This window comes from Phyllobates terribilis, unplaced genomic scaffold (genome assembly GCF_046119375.1).
Source record: "Phyllobates terribilis strain yellow unplaced genomic scaffold, ASM4611937v1 Scaffold_236__1_contigs__length_3049075, whole genome shotgun sequence".
NCBI lineage: Eukaryota > Metazoa > Chordata > Amphibia > Anura > Dendrobatidae > Phyllobates > Phyllobates terribilis.
In genome coordinates, this window is record NW_027362996.1 from 1357071 (window position 1) to 1370925 (window position 13855).

Consider the following 13855-nt stretch of genomic DNA (forward strand, 5'->3'; position numbering starts at 1 on the left):
TCATAATAGGCTCTGAGCCTTTATATACCTGCGCACAGCAGCAGCCACCTTCAGTCTGCTGCTGGACAGCCAGCAGCAGCAGCAGCAGGAGAGGTAATTAATCAGCAACCCTCCTGCTAAGGGTAGACAGCTGCTCGTTCCACCCCCCCCCGCCTTAATTGGTTCTCCTCCCTTCCAACGGTGTTGAGGCGGGTGGGAACAGCCGGGGGTTGAGGGTACTGTGCTAAAAGAGGTGGAGTTATGCAGATCTAAAACGCGTGGATTGCAGCAGCAGCAAGCCGAAAAGTGCAGGCATGTGAGGGATCTAGAGGTTGACAGCATGTCTTCTTAACGGGAGTCCAGGTGGCCATCTCCACAAATGGACTTTTCAGAATCCTTGGGTGGCACCGTAGTCGGAAACCAATTCTGGTTATCGCTTCTCGGCCTTTTGGCTAAGATCAAGTGTAGTATCTGTTCTTATCAGTTTAATATCTGATACGTCCCCTATCTGGGGACCATATATTAAATGGATTTTTAGAACAGGGAGATGGAAAAAGAGCTTGCTCTGTCCACTCCACGCATTGACCTGGTATTGCAGTATCTCCAGGACCGGTGCACCCCTTCTTTAATGCAGTTTCTAAAATCAGAAAGAATTGAATTCAATGCTTTTTGTTCATTTTGATTGTTTGTCGGATTTTGGGATGGACTCTTTGGCTTTGCTTTTCTTCTCCTCATTGGATTTTTCATGTTAAAAGTTGCAGAAGCCAGATGACAAGCTCATTTTGGTTCAACTTCAGCAACTGTGCATTGCATTGCCATGTAATGTAATGTAATGCAATGCTATCTATCTAGCTCTCCCTCTATACTTCCTTTTGGATAAACAGACATATTAGGCAAGCATTTTGGAGCTTTCACCTAAATAACTACAGGTGGTGAGATAAGCTGCACAATATAATTGACCTTTCAGTATATTGTTGCACACACACCATCTATTTAGCAAATGCCCTTGTTGTCAACAGCAGCCTTTTAAACTCACCTGAGCTAACAGGTATGTGAGCTGGTTACTCTGCTGCGCTTAAAATTTCTTTTTTGGTTTGCTACAATGCCTTTTCTGAAACGTTGTCTCCCTCTGCTGGAACACTGACTTCTTTCATTTAATGCCTGCAGACTATAAAAGAGAAACCAAACCAAAAAGTTTGGTTGATTAGTCTGTGGCATTCTTTTAAACTGTTGCTTATGGCGGTCTCTGTGAGCTTCTCAGTGACATTCAGCCATCCAGGTATCCCGCCTGCAGTAGACGGAATGTGGCAATGGAACGCTGGCTGCACGTGTCATAATAGGCTCTGAGCCTTTATATACCTGCGCACAGCAGCAGCCACCTTCAGTCTGCTGCTGGACAGCCAGCAGCAGCAGCAGCAGGAGAGGTAATTAATCAGCAACCCTCCTGCTAAGGGTAGACAGCTGCTCGTTCCACCCCCACCCCCCGCCTTAATTGGTTCTCCTCCCTTCCAACGGTGTTGAGGCGGGTGGGAACAGCCGGGGGTTGAGGGTACTGTGCTAAAAGAGGTGGAGTTATGCAGATCTAAAACGCGTGGATTGCAGCAGCAGCAAGCCGAAAAGTGCAGGCATGTGAGGGATCTAGAGGTTGACAGCATGTCTTCTTAACGGGAGTCCAGGTGGCCATCTCCACAAATGGACTTTTCAGAATCCTTGGGTGGCACCGTAGTCGGAAACCAATTCTGGTTATCGCTTCTCGGCCTTTTGGCTAAGATCAAGTGTAGTATCTGTTCTTATCAGTTTAATATCTGATACGTCCCCTATCTGGGGACCATATATTAAATGGATTTTTAGAACAGGGAGATGGAAAAAGAGCTTGCTCTGTCCACTCCACGCATTGACCTGGTATTGCAGTATCTCCAGGACCGGTGCACCCCTTCTTTAATGCAGTTTCTAAAATCAGAAAGAATTGAATTCAATGCTTTTTGTTCATTTTGCTTGTTTGTCGGATTTTGGGATGGACTCTTTGGCTTTGCTTTTCTTCTCCTCATTGGATTTTTCATGTTAAAAGTTGCAGAAGCCAGATGACAAGCTCATTTTGGTTCAACTTCAGCAACTGTGCATTGCATTGCCATGTAATGTAATGCAATGCTATCTATCTAGCTCTCCCTCTATACTTCCTTTTGGATAAACAGACATATTAGGCAAGCATTTTGGAGCTTTCACCTAAATAACTACAGGTGGTGAGATAAGCTGCACAATATAATTGACCTTTCAGTATATTGTTGCACACACACCATCTATTTAGCAAATGCCCTTGTTATCAACAGCAGCCTTTTAAACTCACCTGAGCTAACAGGTATGTGAGCTGGTTACTCTGCTGCGCTTAAAATTTCTTTTTTGGTTTGCTACAATGCCTTTTCTGAAACGTTGTCTCCCTCTGCTGGAACACTGACTTCTTTCATTTAATGCCTGCAGACTATAAAAGAGAAACCAACCCAAAAAGTTTGGTTGATTAGTCTGTGGCATTCTTTTAAACTGTTGCTTATGGCGGTCTCTGTGAGCTTCTCAGTGACATTCAGCCATCCAGGTATCCCGCCTGCAGTAGACGGAATGTGGCAATGGAACGCTGGCTGCGCGTGTCATAATAGGCTCTGAGCCTTTATATACCTGCGCACAGCAGCAGCCACCTTCAGTCTGCTGCTGGACAGCCAGCAGCAGCAGCAGCAGGAGAGGTAATTAATCAGCAACCCTCCTGCTAAGGGTAGACAGCTGCTCGTTCCACCCCCCCCCCCGCCTTAATTGGTTCTCCTCCCTTCCAACGGTGTTGAGGCGGGTGGGAACAGCCGGGGGTTGAGGGTACTGTGCTAAAAGAGGTGGAGTTATGCAGATCTAAAACGCGTGGATTGCAGCAGCAGCAAGCCGAAAAGTGCAGGCATGTGAGGGATCTAGAGGTTGACAGCATGTCTTCTTAACGGGAGTCCAGGTGGCCATCTCCACAAATGGACTTTTCAGAATCCTTGGGTGGCACCGTAGTCGGAAACCAATTCTGGTTATCGCTTCTCGGCCTTTTGGCTAAGATCAAGTGTAGTATCTGTTCTTATCAGTTTAATATCTGATACGTCCCCTATCTGGGGACCATATATTAAATGGATTTTTAGAACAGGGAGATGGAAAAAGAGCTTGCTCTGTCCACTCCACGCATTGACCTGGTATTGCAGTATCTCCAGGACCGGTGCACCCCTTCTTTAATGCAGTTTCTAAAATCAGAAAGAATTGAATTCAATGCTTTTTGTTCATTTTGCTTGTTTGTCGGATTTTGGGATGGACTCTTTGGCTTTGCTTTTCTTCTCCTCATTGGATTTTTCATGTTAAAAGTTGCAGAAGCCAGATGACAAGCTCATTTTGGTTCATCTTCAGCAACTGTGCATTGCATTGCCATGTAATGTAATGTAATGCAATGCTATCTATCTAGCTCTCCCTCTATACTTCCTTTTGGATAAACAGACATATTAGGCAAGCATTTTGGAGCTTTCACCTAAATAACTACAGGTGGTGAGATAAGCTGCACAATATAATTGACCTTTCAGTATATTGTTGCACACACACCATCTATTTAGCAAATGCCCTTGTTATCAACAGCAGCCTTTTAAACTCACCTGAGCTAACAGGTATGTGAGCTGGTTACTCTGCTGCGCTTAAAATTTCTTTTTTGGTTTGCTACAATGCCTTTTCTGAAACGTTGTCTCCCTCTGCTGGAACACTGACTTCTTTCATTTAATGCCTGCAGACTATAAAAGAGAAACCAACCCAAAAAGTTTGGTTGATTAGTCTGTGGCATTCTTTTAAACTGTTGCTTATGGCGGTCTCTGTGAGCTTCTCAGTGACATTCAGCCATCCAGGTATCCCGCCTGCAGTAGACGGAATGTGGCAATGGAACGCTGGCTGCGCGTGTCATAATAGGCTCTGAGCCTTTATATACCTGCGCACAGCAGCAGCCACCTTCAGTCTGCTGCTGGACAGCCAGCAGCAGCAGCAGCAGGAGAGGTAATTAATCAGCAACCCTCCTGCTAAGGGTAGACAGCTGCTCGTTCCACCCCCCCCCCGCCTTAATTGGTTCTCCTCCCTTCCAACGGTGTTGAGGCGGGTGGGAACAGCCGGGGGTTGAGGGTACTGTGCTAAAAGAGGTGGAGTTATGCAGATCTAAAACGCGTGGATTGCAGCAGCAGCAAGCCGAAAAGTGCAGGCATGTGAGGGATCTAGAGGTTGACAGCATGTCTTCTTAACGGGAGTCCAGGTGGCCATCTCCACAAATGGACTTTTCAGAATCCTTGGGTGGCACCGTAGTCGGAAACCAATTCTGGTTATCGCTTCTCGGCCTTTTGGCTAAGATCAAGTGTAGTATCTGTTCTTATCAGTTTAATATTTGATACGTCCCCTATCTGGGGACCATATATTAAATGGATTTTTAGAACAGGGAGATGGAAAAAGAGCTTGCTCTGTCCACTCCACGCATTGACCTGGTATTGCAGTATCTCCAGGACCGGTGCACCCCTTCTTTAATGCAGTTTCTAAAATCAGAAAGAATTGAATTCAATGCTTTTTGTTCATTTTGCTTGTTTGTCGGATTTTGGGATGGACTCTTTGGCTTTGCTTTTCTTCTCCTCATTGGATTTTTCATGTTAAAAGTTGCAGAAGCCAGATGACAAGCTCATTTTGGTTCAACTTCAGCAACTGTGCATTGCATTGCCATGTAATGTAATGTAATGCAATGCTATCTATCTAGCTCTCCCTCTATACTTCCTTTTGGATAAACAGACATATTAGGCAAGCATTTTGGAGCTTTCACCTAAATAACTACAGGTGGTGAGATAAGCTGCACAATATAATTGACCTTTCAGTATATTGTTGCACACACACCATCTATTTAGCAAATGCCCTTGTTATCAACAGCAGCCTTTTAAACTCACCTGAGCTAACAGGTATGTGAGCTGGTTACTCTGCTGCGCTTAAAATTTCTTTTTTGGTTTGCTACAATGCCTTTTCTGAAACGTTGTCTCCCTCTGCTGGAACACTGACTTCTTTCATTTAATGCCTGCAGACTATAAAAGAGAAACCAACCCAAAAAGTTTGGTTGATTAGTCTGTGGCATTCTTTTAAACTGTTGCTTATGGCGGTCTCTGTGAGCTTCTCAGTGACATTCAGCCATCCAGGTATCCCGCCTGCAGTAGACGGAATGTGGCAATGGAACGCTGGCTGCGCGTGTCATAATAGGCTCTGAGCCTTTATATACCTGCGCACAGCAGCAGCCACCTTCAGTCTGCTGCTGGACAGCCAGCAGCAGCAGCAGCAGGAGAGGTAATTAATCAGCAACCCTCCTGCTAAGGGTAGACAGCTGCTCGTTCCACCCCCCCCCCGCCTTAATTGGTTCTCCTCCCTTCCAACGGTGTTGAGGCGGGTGGGAACAGCCGGGGGTTGAGGGTACTGTGCTAAAAGAGGTGGAGTTATGCAGATCTAAAACGCGTGGATTGCAGCAGCAGCAAGCCGAAAAGTGCAGGCATGTGAGGGATCTAGAGGTTGACAGCATGTCTTCTTAACGGGAGTCCAGGTGGCCATCTCCACAAATGGACTTTTCAGAATCCTTGGGTGGCACCGTAGTCGGAAACCAATTCTGGTTATCGCTTCTCGGCCTTTTGGCTAAGATCAAGTGTAGTATCTGTTCTTATCAGTTTAATATCTGATACGTCCCCAATCTGGGGACCATATATTAAATGGATTTTTAGAACAGGGAGATGGAAAAAGAGCTTGCTCTGTCCACTCCACGCATTGACCTGGTATTGCAGTATCTCCAGGACCGGTGCACACCTTCTTTAATGCAGTTTCTAAAATCAGAAAGAATTGAATTCAATGCTTTTTGTTCATTTTGCTTGTTTGTCGGATTTTGGGATGGACTCTTTGGCTTTGCTTTTCTTCTCCTCATTGGATTTTTCATGTTAAAAGTTGCAGAAGCCAGATGACAAGCTCATTTTGGTTCAACTTCAGCAACTGTGCATTGCATTGCCATGTAATGTAATGTAATGCAATGCTATCTATCTAGCTCTCCCTCTATACTTCCTTTTGGATAAACAGACATATTAGGCAAGCATTTTGGAGCTTTCACCTAAATAACTACAGGTGGTGAGATAAGCTGCACAATATAATTGACCTTTCAGTACATTCTTGCACGCACACCATCTATTTAGCAAATGCCCTTGTTATCAACAGCAGCCTTTTAAACTCACCTGAGCTAACAGGTATGTGAGCTGGTTACTCTGCTGCGCTTAAAATTTCTTTTTTGGTTTGCTACAATGCCTTTTCTGAAACGTTGTCTCCCTCTGCTGGAACACTGACTTCTTTCATTTAATGCCTGCAGACTATAAAAGAGAAACCAACCCAAAAAGTTTGGTTGATTAGTCTGTGGCATTCTTTTAAACTGTTGCTTATGGCGGTCTCTGTGAGCTTCTCAGTGACATTCAGCCATCCAGGTATCCCGCCTGCAGTAGACGGAATGTGGCAATGGAACGCTGGCTGCGCGTGTCATAATAGGCTCTGAGCCTTTATATACCTGCGCACAGCAGCAGCCACCTTCAGTCTGCTGCTGGACAGCCAGCAGCAGCAGCAGCAGGAGAGGTAATTAATCAGCAACCCTCCTGCTAAGGGTAGACAGCTGCTCGTTCCACCCCCCCCCCGCCTTAATTGGTTCTCCTCCCTTCCAACGGTGTTGAGGCGGGTGGGAACAGCCGGGGGTTGAGGGTACTGTGCTAAAAGAGGTGGAGTTATGCAGATCTAAAACGCGTGGATTGCAGCAGCAGCAAGCCGAAAAGTGCAGGCATGTGAGGGATCTAGAGGTTGACAGCATGTCTTCTTAACGGGAGTCCAGGTGGCCATCTCCACAAATGGACTTTTCAGAATCCTTGGGTGGCACCGTAGTCGGAAACCAATTCTGGTTATCGCTTCTCGGCCTTTTGGCTAAGATCAAGTGTAGTATCTGTTCTTATCAGTTTAATATCTGATACGTCCCCTATCTGGGGACCATATATTAAATGGATTTTTAGAACAGGGAGATGGAAAAAGAGCTTGCTCTGTCCACTCCACGCATTGACCTGGTATTGCAGTATCTCCAGGACCGGTGCACCCCTTCTTTAATGCAGTTTCTAAAATCAGAAAGAATTGAATTCAATGCTTTTTGTTCATTTTGCTTGTTTGTCGGATTTTGGGATGGACTCTTTGGCTTTGCTTTTCTTCTCCTCATTGGATTTTTCATGTTAAAAGTTGCAGAAGCCAGATGACAAGCTCATTTTGGTTCATCTTCAGCAACTGTGCATTGCATTGCCATGTAATGTAATGTAATGCAATGCTATCTATCTAGCTCTCCCTCTATACTTCCTTTTGGATAAACAGACATATTAGGCAAGCATTTTGGAGCTTTCACCTAAATAACTACAGGTGGTGAGATAAGCTGCACAATATAATTGACCTTTCAGTATATTGTTGCACACACACCATCTATTTAGCAAATGCCCTTGTTATCAACAGCAGCCTTTTAAACTCACCTGAGCTAACAGGTATGTGAGCTGGTTACTCTGCTGCGCTTAAAATTTCTTTTTTGGTTTGCTACAATGCCTTTTCTGAAACGTTGTCTCCCTCTGCTGGAACACTGACTTCTTTCATTTAATGCCTGCAGACTATAAAAGAGAAACCAACCCAAAAAGTTTGGTTGATTAGTCTGTGGCATTCTTTTAAACTGTTGCTTATGGCGGTCTCTGTGAGCTTCTCAGTGACATTCAGCCATCCAGGTATCCCGCCTGCAGTAGACGGAATGTGGCAATGGAACGCTGGCTGCGCGTGTCATAATAGGCTCTGAGCCTTTATATACCTGCGCACAGCAGCAGCCACCTTCAGTCTGCTGCTGGACAGCCAGCAGCAGCAGCAGCAGGAGAGGTAATTAATCAGCAACCCTCCTGCTAAGGGTAGACAGCTGCTCGTTCCACCCCCCCCCCGCCTTAATTGGTTCTCCTCCCTTCCAACGGTGTTGAGGCGGGTGGGAACAGCCGGGGGTTGAGGGTACTGTGCTAAAAGAGGTGGAGTTATGCAGATCTAAAACGCGTGGATTGCAGCAGCAGCAAGCCGAAAAGTGCAGGCATGTGAGGGATCTAGAGGTTGACAGCATGTCTTCTTAACGGGAGTCCAGGTGGCCATCTCCACAAATGGACTTTTCAGAATCCTTGGGTGGCACCGTAGTCGGAAACCAATTCTGGTTATCGCTTCTCGGCCTTTTGGCTAAGATCAAGTGTAGTATCTGTTCTTATCAGTTTAATATTTGATACGTCCCCTATCTGGGGACCATATATTAAATGGATTTTTAGAACAGGGAGATGGAAAAAGAGCTTGCTCTGTCCACTCCACGCATTGACCTGGTATTGCAGTATCTCCAGGACCGGTGCACCCCTTCTTTAATGCAGTTTCTAAAATCAGAAAGAATTGAATTCAATGCTTTTTGTTCATTTTGCTTGTTTGTCGGATTTTGGGATGGACTCTTTGGCTTTGCTTTTCTTCTCCTCATTGGATTTTTCATGTTAAAAGTTGCAGAAGCCAGATGACAAGCTCATTTTGGTTCAACTTCAGCAACTGTGCATTGCATTGCCATGTAATGTAATGTAATGCAATGCTATCTATCTAGCTCTCCCTCTATACTTCCTTTTGGATAAACAGACATATTAGGCAAGCATTTTGGAGCTTTCACCTAAATAACTACAGGTGGTGAGATAAGCTGCACAATATAATTGACCTTTCAGTATATTGTTGCACACACACCATCTATTTAGCAAATGCCCTTGTTATCAACAGCAGCCTTTTAAACTCACCTGAGCTAACAGGTATGTGAGCTGGTTACTCTGCTGCGCTTAAAATTTCTTTTTTGGTTTGCTACAATGCCTTTTCTGAAACGTTGTCTCCCTCTGCTGGAACACTGACTTCTTTCATTTAATGCCTGCAGACTATAAAAGAGAAACCAACCCAAAAAGTTTGGTTGATTAGTCTGTGGCATTCTTTTAAACTGTTGCTTATGGCGGTCTCTGTGAGCTTCTCAGTGACATTCAGCCATCCAGGTATCCCGCCTGCAGTAGACGGAATGTGGCAATGGAACGCTGGCTGCGCGTGTCATAATAGGCTCTGAGCCTTTATATACCTGCGCACAGCAGCAGCCACCTTCAGTCTGCTGCTGGACAGCCAGCAGCAGCAGCAGCAGGAGAGGTAATTAATCAGCAACCCTCCTGCTAAGGGTAGACAGCTGCTCGTTCCACCCCCCCCCCCGCCTTAATTGGTTCTCCTCCCTTCCAACGGTGTTGAGGCGGGTGGGAACAGCCGGGGGTTGAGGGTACTGTGCTAAAAGAGGTGGAGTTATGCAGATCTAAAACGCGTGGATTGCAGCAGCAGCAAGCCGAAAAGTGCAGGCATGTGAGGGATCTAGAGGTTGACAGCATGTCTTCTTAACGGGAGTCCAGGTGGCCATCTCCACAAATGGACTTTTCAGAATCCTTGGGTGGCACCGTAGTCGGAAACCAATTCTGGTTATCGCTTCTCGGCCTTTTGGCTAAGATCAAGTGTAGTATCTGTTCTTATCAGTTTAATATCTGATACGTCCCCTATCTGGGGACCATATATTAAATGGATTTTTAGAACAGGGAGATGGAAAAAGAGCTTGCTCTGTCCACTCCACGCATTGACCTGGTATTGCAGTATCTCCAGGACCGGTGCACCCCTTCTTTAATGCAGTTTCTAAAATCAGAAAGAATTGAATTCAATGCTTTTTGTTCATTTTGCTTGTTTGTCGGATTTTGGGATTGACTCTTTGGCTTTGCTTTTCTTCTCCTCATTGGATTTTTCATGTTAAAAGTTGCAGAAGCCAGATGACAAGCTCATTTTGGTTCAACTTCAGCAACTGTGCATTGCATTGCCATGTAATGTAATGTAATGCAATGCTATCTATCTAGCTCTCCCTCTATACTTCCTTTTGGATAAACAGACATATTAGGCAAGCATTTTGGAGCTTTCACCTAAATAACTACAGGTGGTGAGATAAGCTGCACAATATAATTGACCTTTCAGTATATTGTTGCACACACACCATCTATTTAGCAAATGCCCTTGTTATCAACAGCAGCCTTTTAAACTCACCTGAGCTAACAGGTATGTGAGCTGGTTACTCTGCTGCGCTTAAAATTTCTTTTTTGGTTTGCTACAATGCCTTTTCTGAAACGTTGTCTCCCTCTGCTGGAACACTGACTTCTTTCATTTAATGCCTGCAGACTATTAAAGAGAAACCAACCCAAAAAGTTTGGTTGATTAGTCTGTGGCATTCTTTTAAACTGTTGCTTATGGCGGTCTCTGTGAGCTTCTCAGTGACATTCAGCCATCCAGGTATCCCGCCTGCAGTAGACGGAATGTGGCAATGGAACGCTGGCTGCGCGTGTCATAATAGGCTCTGAGCCTTTATATACCTGCGCACAGCAGCAGCCACCTTCAGTCTGCTGCTGGACAGCCAGCAGCAGCAGCAGCAGGAGAGGTAATTAATCAGCAACCCTCCTGCTAAGGGTAGACAGCTGCTCGTTCCACCCCCCCCCGCCTTAATTGGTTCTCCTCCCTTCCAACGGTGTTGAGGCGGGTGGGAACAGCCGGGGGTTGAGGGTACTGTGCTAAAAGAGGTGGAGTTATGCAGATCTAAAACGCGTGGATTGCAGCAGCAGCAAGCCGAAAAGTGCAGGCATGTGAGGGATCTAGAGGTTGACAGCATGTCTTCTTAACGGGAGTCCAGGTGGCCATCTCCACAAATGGACTTTTCAGAATCCTTGGGTGGCACCGTAGTCGGAAACCAATTCTGGTTATCGCTTCTCGGCCTTTTGGCTAAGATCAAGTGTAGTATCTGTTCTTATCAGTTTAATATCTGATACGTCCCCAATCTGGGGACCATATATTAAATGGATTTTTAGAACAGGGAGATGGAAAAAGAGCTTGCTCTGTCCACTCCACGCATTGACCTGGTATTGCAGTATCTCCAGGACCGGTGCACACCTTCTTTAATGCAGTTTCTAAAATCAGAAAGAATTGAATTCAATGCTTTTTGTTCATTTTGATTGTTTGTCGGATTTTGGGATGGACTCTTTGGCTTTGCTTTTCTTCTCCTCATTGGATTTTTCATGTTAAAAGTTGCAGAAGCCAGATGACAAGCTCATTTTGGTTCAACTTCAGCAACTGTGCATTGCATTGCCATGTAATGTAATGTAATGCAATGCTATCTATCTAGCTCTCCCTCTATACTTCCTTTTGGATAAACAGACATATTAGGCAAGCATTTTGGAGCTTTCACCTAAATAACTACAGGTGGTGAGATAAGCTGCACAATATAATTGACCTTTCAGTACATTCTTGCACGCACACCATCTATTTAGCAAATGCCCTTGTTATCAACAGCAGCCTTTTAAACTCACCTGAGCTAACAGGTATGTGAGCTGGTTACTCTGCTGCGCTTAAAATTTCTTTTTTGGTTTGCTACAATGCCTTTTCTGAAACGTTGTCTCCCTCTGCTGGAACACTGACTTCTTTCATTTAATGCCTGCAGACTATAAAAGAGAAACCAACCCAAAAAGTTTGGTTGATTAGTCTGTGGCATTCTTTTAAACTGTTGCTTATGGCGGTCTCTGTGAGCTTCTCAGTGACATTCAGCCATCCAGGTATCCCGCCTGCAGTAGACGGAATGTGGCAATGGAACGCTGGCTGCGCGTGTCATAATAGGCTCTGAGCCTTTATATACCTGCGCACAGCAGCAGCCACCTTCAGTCTGCTGCTGGACAGCCAGCAGCAGCAGCAGCAGGAGAGGTAATTAATCAGCAACCCTCCTGCTAAGGGTAGACAGCTGCTCGTTCCACCCCCCCCCCGCCTTAATTGGTTCTCCTCCCTTCCAACGGTGTTGAGGCGGGTGGGAACAGCCGGGGGTTGAGGGTACTGTGCTAAAAGAGGTGGAGTTATGCAGATCTAAAACGCGTGGATTGCAGCAGCAGCAAGCTGAAAAGTGCAGGCATGTGAGGGATCTAGAGGTTGACAGCATGTCTTCTTAACGGGAGTCCAGGAGGCCATCTCCACAAATGGACTTTTCAGAATCCTTGGGTGGCACCGTAGTCGGAAACCAATTCTGGTTATCGCTTCTCGGCCTTTTGGCTAAGATCAAGTGTAGTATCTGTTCTTATCAGTTTAATATCTGATACGTCCCCTATCTGGGGACCATATATTAAATGGATTTTTTAGAACAGGGAGATGGAAAAAGAGCTTGCTCTGTCCACTCCACGCATTGACCTGGTATTGCAGTATCTCCAGGACCGGTGCACCCCTTCTTTAATGCAGTTTCTAAAATCAGAAAGAATTGAATTCAATGCTTTTTGTTCATTTTGCTTGTTTGTCGGATTTTGGGATGGACTCTTTGGCTTTGCTTTTCTTCTCCTCATTGGATTTTTCATGTTAAAAGTTGCAGAAGCCAGATGACAAGCTCATTTTGGTTCAACTTCAGCAACTGTGCATTGCATTGCCATGTAATGTAATGTAATGCAATGCTATCTATCTAGCTCTCCCTCTATACTTCCTTTTGGATAAACAGACATATTAGGCAAGCATTTTGGAGCTTTCACCTAAATAACTACAGGTGGTGAGATAAGCTGCACAATATAATTGACCTTTCAGTATATTGTTGCACACACACCATCTATTTAGCAAATGCCCTTGTTATCAACAGCAGCCTTTTAAACTCACCTGAGCTAACAGGTATGTGAGCTGGTTACTCTGCTGCGCTTAAAATTTCTTTTTTGGTTTGCTACAATGCCTTTTCTGAAACGTTGTCTCCCTCTGCTGGAACACTGACTTCTTTCATTTAATGCCTTCAGACTATAAAAGAGAAACCAACCCAAAAAGTTTGGTTGATTAGTCTGTGGCATTCTTTTAAACTGTTGCTTATGGCGGTCTCTGTGAGCTTCTCAGTGACATTCAGCCATCCAGGTATCCCGCCTGCAGTAGACGGAATGTGGCAATGGAACGCTGGCTGCGCGTGTCATAATAGGCTCTGAGCCTTTATATACCTGCGCACAGCAGCAGCCACCTTCAGTCTGCTGCTGGACAGCCAGCAGCAGCAGCAGCAGGAGAGGTAATTAATCAGCAACCCTCCTGCTAAGGGTTTACAGCTGCTCGTTCCACCCCCCCCCCGCCTTAATTGGTTCTCCTCCCTTCCAACGGTGTTGAGGTGGGTGGGAACAGCCGGGGGTTGAGGGTACTGTGCTAAAAGAGGTGGAGTTATGCAGATCTAAAACGCGTGGATTGCAGCAGCAGCAAGCCGAAAAGTGCAGGCATGTGAGGGATCTAGAGGTTGACAGCATGTCTTCTTAACGGGAGTCCAGGTGGCCATCTCCACAAATGGACTTTTCAGAATCCTTGGGTGGCACCGTAGTCGGAAACCAATTCTGGTTATCGCTTCTCGGCCTTTTGGCTAAGATCAAGTGTAGTATCTGTTCTTATCAGTTTAATATCTGATACGTCCCCTATCTGGGGACCATATATTAAATGGATTTTTAGAACAGGGAGATGGAAAAAGAGCTTGCTCTGTCCACTCCACGCATTGACCTGGTATTGCAGTATCTCCAGGACCGGTGCACCCCTTCTTTAATGCAGTTTCTAAAATCAGAAAGAATTGAATTCAATGCTTTTTGTTCATTTTGCTTGTTTGTCGGATTTTGGGATGGACTCTTTGGCTTTGCTTTTCTTCTCCTCATTGGATTTTTCATGTTAAAAGTTGCAGAAGCCA

General features: G+C 45.2%; 11 non-coding genes across 11 annotated transcripts; all 11 read left to right on the forward strand.

The window, feature by feature from the left end:
• The first annotated feature begins 411 nt into the window (after nt 1–411).
• LOC141215434 (U2 spliceosomal RNA) lies at nt 412–602 on the forward strand. The gene has a single exon (XR_012284500.1). It is a non-coding gene; the product is annotated as a U2 spliceosomal RNA (small nuclear RNA).
• Nucleotides 603–1724: 1122 nt separating this feature from the next.
• On the forward strand, nt 1725–1915 carry LOC141215435 (U2 spliceosomal RNA). Its single transcript, XR_012284501.1, has one exon. It is a non-coding gene; the product is annotated as a U2 spliceosomal RNA (small nuclear RNA).
• Nucleotides 1916–3031: 1116 nt separating this feature from the next.
• LOC141215437 (U2 spliceosomal RNA) lies at nt 3032–3222 on the forward strand. Its single transcript, XR_012284503.1, has one exon. It is a non-coding gene; the product is annotated as a U2 spliceosomal RNA (small nuclear RNA).
• A 1120-nt stretch (nt 3223–4342) lies between these two features.
• Nucleotides 4343–4533, forward strand: LOC141216526 (U2 spliceosomal RNA). The gene has a single exon (XR_012285555.1). It is a non-coding gene; the product is annotated as a U2 spliceosomal RNA (small nuclear RNA).
• Nucleotides 4534–5653: 1120 nt separating this feature from the next.
• Nucleotides 5654–5844, forward strand: LOC141217250 (U2 spliceosomal RNA). The gene has a single exon (XR_012286118.1). It is a non-coding gene; the product is annotated as a U2 spliceosomal RNA (small nuclear RNA).
• A 1120-nt stretch (nt 5845–6964) lies between these two features.
• On the forward strand, nt 6965–7155 carry LOC141215438 (U2 spliceosomal RNA). Its single transcript, XR_012284504.1, has one exon. It is a non-coding gene; the product is annotated as a U2 spliceosomal RNA (small nuclear RNA).
• A 1120-nt stretch (nt 7156–8275) lies between these two features.
• Nucleotides 8276–8466, forward strand: LOC141216527 (U2 spliceosomal RNA). Its single transcript, XR_012285556.1, has one exon. It is a non-coding gene; the product is annotated as a U2 spliceosomal RNA (small nuclear RNA).
• Nucleotides 8467–9587: 1121 nt separating this feature from the next.
• On the forward strand, nt 9588–9778 carry LOC141215439 (U2 spliceosomal RNA). The gene has a single exon (XR_012284505.1). It is a non-coding gene; the product is annotated as a U2 spliceosomal RNA (small nuclear RNA).
• A 1119-nt stretch (nt 9779–10897) lies between these two features.
• On the forward strand, nt 10898–11088 carry LOC141217261 (U2 spliceosomal RNA). Its single transcript, XR_012286129.1, has one exon. It is a non-coding gene; the product is annotated as a U2 spliceosomal RNA (small nuclear RNA).
• Nucleotides 11089–12208: 1120 nt separating this feature from the next.
• LOC141216531 (U2 spliceosomal RNA) lies at nt 12209–12400 on the forward strand. Its single transcript, XR_012285560.1, has one exon. It is a non-coding gene; the product is annotated as a U2 spliceosomal RNA (small nuclear RNA).
• A 1120-nt stretch (nt 12401–13520) lies between these two features.
• On the forward strand, nt 13521–13711 carry LOC141215440 (U2 spliceosomal RNA). The gene has a single exon (XR_012284506.1). It is a non-coding gene; the product is annotated as a U2 spliceosomal RNA (small nuclear RNA).
• The last annotated feature ends 144 nt before the right edge of the window (nt 13712–13855 follow it).